Source organism: Adiantum capillus-veneris, chromosome 24 (genome assembly GCF_014529385.1).
Source record: "Adiantum capillus-veneris isolate H3 chromosome 24, ASM1452938v2, whole genome shotgun sequence".
Classification (NCBI taxonomy): Eukaryota; Viridiplantae; Streptophyta; class Polypodiopsida; order Polypodiales; family Pteridaceae; genus Adiantum; species Adiantum capillus-veneris.
The window spans coordinates 65,522,103-65,527,523 of NC_140954.1; the positions used below are offsets into that span (position 1 = coordinate 65,522,103).

The following is a 5,421-nucleotide window of genomic DNA, read 5'->3' on the forward strand; positions in this document are numbered from 1 at the left end:
CGGTCCCTTGCCCCCAATCGCACCTAGCTAGGTATGCGAAACCTCTCGAGCAGAAGCTCAGGATGTTGAGGTAAGTCACAATGTGCGAATTATTGTGAGAATTTGTCGAAAACTTCTTGTGGCTCTTGTTGGGCTTGTGCAGTGCCTTGTGTGACATGGACCTTGGGTGAAAATGTTGATACAGGATATGAAAGTGACTGCATGTGTGTTCACCAAGGTAGTAAAATGGAATCTTTTGATTGAATGTGTTGTTGTTAGTGGAGGGCACGCGTTTACGTGAACCTGACTCCGCTTTGATTAGCCCACCTACAAAACCATTAGCTCATCCCCCTCTTTTGAGCTTTTACTACCCCACCCACGTCGCTGCTGTAAACGGCGCTGCAAAACAGCAATCAGCAATGGATGCAAAAGGTGAGAAGCTGGTGGGGGGGCAATTAGGGTCGCTGCCTGCATAGAGAGAGAGAGAGAGAGAGAGAGAGAGAGAGCGCAGGATCATATATCGCTGTTTGCATGGAGAGAGAGAGAGAGAGAGATAGATAACAGCCTCCTTTTCTTGCATGCAGAATATGTTAAGAGCCAGAACGTCAATCAAGCCAAATCCGCATCGCCGTGGAAGGTGCAACCGCCGCCCCAACAAAAGGTTGTAGATGGACGCCAACAGTCGAGAGATGTTGGCTTACTTGCATGCTGGTAGGCTAAGCCGTTGCTCTCTATTCTAGTGATGTTGCTGATGAGAGTTGAACTCTGGTCTCTAGGCACCTACATATACACTTTCAACACTTGCTTGCTCATTCACATATTGCTCAAAACCCCACAACTTAAAAAAAAAAAAAAAAAAAAACTCTAGCGAGCCGGGGCGGGCAAGATGCTTGGCCTACTCTCGCAAGGTGAAGCTTTTGTCACAATTGATCATTATGCTATACAATTTACGTGTACCTATCACGTCGGTTCAATAGAAAGCTGATATTTTTAATGCCAAATTTTGGTTTTTTATTAATCAAGTAATCTTGTAAAATTCAGAGGAATGGGATTTTCATAATACCCGTTGAATGTACATGATGTAGTACTATCCCATGTAATGAATTTCTTGAGGCATTAAGTAGGAAAGAAAAAGACCTCCCAAGAAAGAGGGAAAGAACTCCTTATGTCAAGATCAATACAAGGACCATTACATAGTCGCATGGATTTGTGGTTTCTCCATCGCAAATGGAGAAAGCTTCACTGAAAGAAGGAATGGTCCTAAGATAGGTTATTGAGAATGAAGCAAGGATACCTTGCATAGATTTCAAATTTTGGTGTGAATAATCCTTGAGATAATCCAAATATAGTGCTTACTTATGGTGTTTATGCTTAGTTTGGAGGCTTCTTAGTTTTGAACTTTATTAAAGGCCTCCACATGAGATGCATCTTGGATATGGTGTAACTTGTTATCATATAAGATGTCTTAGGTCTCCTAGTCTCGAAGGGATTCACTAGTAGTAATAGGGAGATGTCACATACATGCAACAAAATAGCCCCTACATAGTGTTGCCTCCTTTGTAAACCCTATCCTTTTCGCCTCACCATACAGTAGCCTTTAATTAGTGAATACCCGGGTCCTAGTCACCATATGCTTGGAGGTTTCTAATTTGACTGGGCTTAAAAGATCTCAAAAGACTTTATTTTTTGGGTATGAGTTGGTGATTGAGGTGTTTATTGAAACCTCTACTTCATGGCTTGTAGCCACACACCTAACCAATATAGTTCATTTGTATGACTAGTGTGGCTATGGAGGGATAAAGTGTTACAAATACAAACCCTCCAAATATGCATAAACATTGCAACAACTTGGATTAACCTAAAGAGACAAGAGACAATTACTTTCTTGGGCTTAACCGAAACCATAGATACATTCACTCATGGGCTTAGCATCTTGTACACATAGAGCCCTGAATTCGGCATCTCTTTCATGAATACATAGTAGAAAAATGAAGAAACTCAAATTCATCCCTTCCATGAATACCCCGAGGCGATCACTTTTTAGAATGTGTATGCTATCACGTGAGTTAACCGGAGAGGATTATGAAAAGATAAAAATGTATCAAAATGTATACATACAGAGGGGAGAGGGGGGTTTTTTAAATAGGCACGTAGTGTAAATATAGTATGTATATTGAGGTATTGTTAATAACCTTTTGAATGCACGTAATATAGGAAGCTTTTGATAAGTGACCGCCCCGAGATGAATACATAGCAGGAAAACAAAGAAACTGAGAAAAATGTTCGAGAAATATCATTTTCTTGTGTAGACATAGTTCTTTCTATGTGGTTCTACCTTCATAAATTTTCCTTTCTTTCTTGCTCTTAATTAACATCATCCAATTTTAGCTAAGAGTGTTGTAAGTTGACCTAACAAGGTTATAACCTAGAAAGATATTCTCAAACATAGAAAGAGCGTCATGGTTGGTTGAGCACTCCATTACTGTGACCCAGGTCATGGGTTCGAGTGCGGCCAAGCAACCTTGGTAACGCTCACAAACGTCTGCTTTGGTTCCCACAAGATTTGTGCGATTGAAACAAAAAGTAAAGAGCGTCTTGTATCAATGTTTTGTAAAGAACAAACCCAAATGTGTGATAGATAAGTAATATAGTTCTACCTTCAATCACATAAGCCACACTTCTCAAATTTATAATTGAAACTATAGAAGTCGTGAAGAGCCATCTATTAATTGATGGCCAATCCTTCTCAAGAAAAGGAGCGTAATGTTCACTACTCGCTACAAGCTATTAACATTTTTTTCCTATGATGAACTAGCTAGCCCGTATCATGTTGTTAAAAAAACTTACAATCTTAAAATCCTTGGCCTTAAAATAGCTTAAGCTCCCTTTAATCTTTATGCTTTTATGTTATTGTAAGTGCATTGGGAAATCAAAACATTATTTCTTATGCTCATAGAATCATTTGTAATGTCTTTTAGTATAAAACAAACTAGGTTTGCATGGGAATGTGGAGAGAGAGAGAGAGAGAGAGAGAGAGAGAGAGACTCAGACTACAATAAAGAGTAAGAAAGTCTCAATATATCATGTCGGTGCCATATGAATAGCTTAGATGAGCGTGGCTGTAAAATTGCTATTGTGCTTCCCATGTAGAGAAGATAAGTTTTTAACATCATAGGAACATTTCCAAGAGACCTCAAAGAACTATCCGTTGTGGCTTGAACTAAAGACTTGCTGAGAGAGAGAGAGAGAGAGAGAGAGAGAGAGAGAGAGAGAGAGACTCGGACTACAATAAAGAGTAAGAAAGACTCAATATATCATGTCGATGCCATATGAATAGCTTAGATGAGCGTGGTTGTAAAATTGCTATTGTGCTTCCCATGTAGAGAAGATAAGTTTTTAACATCATAGGAACATTTCCAAGAGACCTCAAAGAACTATCCGGTGCCGCTTGAAGTTAAGACTTGCTCAGAGAGAGAGAGAGAGAGAGAGAGAGAGAGAGAGAGAGAGAGCTTGTATGTGGATTTACAAAAAAATTGATTATTTTGAATAAGTGAGATCTAAATAAGTATGAAATGAATGGAGTCATTAACCTATTTTCTTGTTGACTTTTGCAGTCTAGCTACCCTATGTTGTTGGTGTGTTGTGGATGCATGTTGTGGATGATCCACATCAAATAAATGCATTGATTTGAAGGAAATTTTTCCAATCAATGTACTATATTAAAAAAAATATTTAGCTTTTTTAAGGGAACCAGACTAATGAAGTCCAAATGAGCTTTATGGACAATAAAACCTAAATCTTATTGGGTAATTTTTTGAATTCATCTCTCACTCCTCAACATTGGTTATCCTCAACATTGGTTATTTCTTCTTTGCCCCTTCAAGAAGGTTAGCCTTGGTGTAGTTGAATTGTTTTATCATATTGGGTAAAATAAAGATTTCACCTAGTAGGTGGTACACTTTTATGGGTTGGAAGCTCTTTTTCAATAGCTATTGTTTCAAAAGTGGGGATTGGTAAAATTTTTACAAATAAATTCTAACTTTTGTGGCCATTACAGATATAGATGCTCCTTTTGAAGAGCTATCTAGTGATATATAACATGCCATAGTGTTTTTCATTTTGGTCAAACATATTTGGTCAAGCACTTTTAAAATTAGCTATGCCTTGGACACATTTATTTTATTTCACCCATCTTCAATTGATTGTTTCTCTAGCCCATAGGCTATCAGAATCAAACTATATCATCCATGCAAATTCAAAATTGAATAATAACCTACCTCACACAAATGCCTGTTGTAAATGAAGGAAAGCACCCATTTTTAAGAGTCCATCGCTCCACTCGCTTTCCAAGAGACAAAAGAATCTATGAATTTTCCCATACTATTGTAGGTTCTCATGTATGTAATTTGATTGTTCATACAGCTATGACCATGATCATGCATTTGGCCTTCCTATCTTTCCCAAAATGTTCTACCAAAAAATGTGGTGTCAGCTGAAAGTGAGAAGCCTTAGGTGATGGAGATTAAAAAAAAAACAAGTCTATAAATTGGAGATTATTGGAGCAATCCTTTTTTGGATGATTGCTTGAGAAGGTGTCTTGGTCTTGGCAATCTCCTAAGCATTGTGCGTCATTGTTCTTGTGGGTTCAAATGCTATCCTTGATCACATCCTTGCACCATTACTTGTGTGTGTACTTGTGTGTATGTGTGTTTGGAGATGTGCACTTATGATGATAGCTTGTAAACGCATAGATGTGAGATGTAAGATGAGATAATGAGGGTTGAGCACTACTTTGATTAGTAGACAAGGAAGGACATTGAGATAAAAAAGTGTATTTAAAGGTGGATTAATGAGTTAATTCCACCTCTTTAGGCTAATTTAAACCCAAAGAGTTTGAGAGAGGTTATGGTGATGGGAGAGAAGCCAAAATGCTTACTATTGGACACTACAACGAGAGGGAGGTTTTGGGGGAGAGCTTGGGTAACAAGCTTGTGAGCTCTAAGCATGCCCCAAGTGCTAATGGGGGTCATTCTACAAGAATAGGGGGTGGGGGTCTGAGTCAAGAGGGAGAGTGTCAAATATTTCCTCCATAGACTCAGGCTTGTCTAGTGGAGATGGAGAGAGAGGATGGATGGTAAGAGAGAGACAAAAAGTGTTACCCTCCATAAAATATTAAAAGCAAAGTATCACAAGCTTAAAGGCGGTGGTGCAGCCAAAGCTGGTCAGTGCTACAAAGAGTGAAAAGCAAGGTTGTACGGGCTCTCAAGGGCTTGCCAAAGTGATGGAGCAGCTACAAAGATCTTGGGCAGGCAAGAAGTAGCGGGTGTGTATGGCTGATGCAGTTTATAGTTCAAGAAGGGATTCAAAGTGGTCCAGATAGGGTGGCAGGTGAAGGATGCCCAAAGTGTAGTTTTTTGGCATGGGAATATAGAGCTTGAAGTG

General features: G+C 39.0%; 1 long non-coding RNA gene across 1 annotated transcript; it reads left to right on the forward strand.

The window, feature by feature from the left end:
• The first annotated feature begins 287 nt into the window (after positions 1–287).
• LOC147426497 (uncharacterized) lies at positions 288–3,941 on the forward strand. Its single transcript, XR_015186284.1, has 3 exons — positions 288–411; positions 564–690; positions 3,594–3,941. It is a non-coding gene; the product is annotated as an uncharacterized LOC147426497 (long non-coding RNA).
• The last annotated feature ends 1,480 nt before the right edge of the window (positions 3,942–5,421 follow it).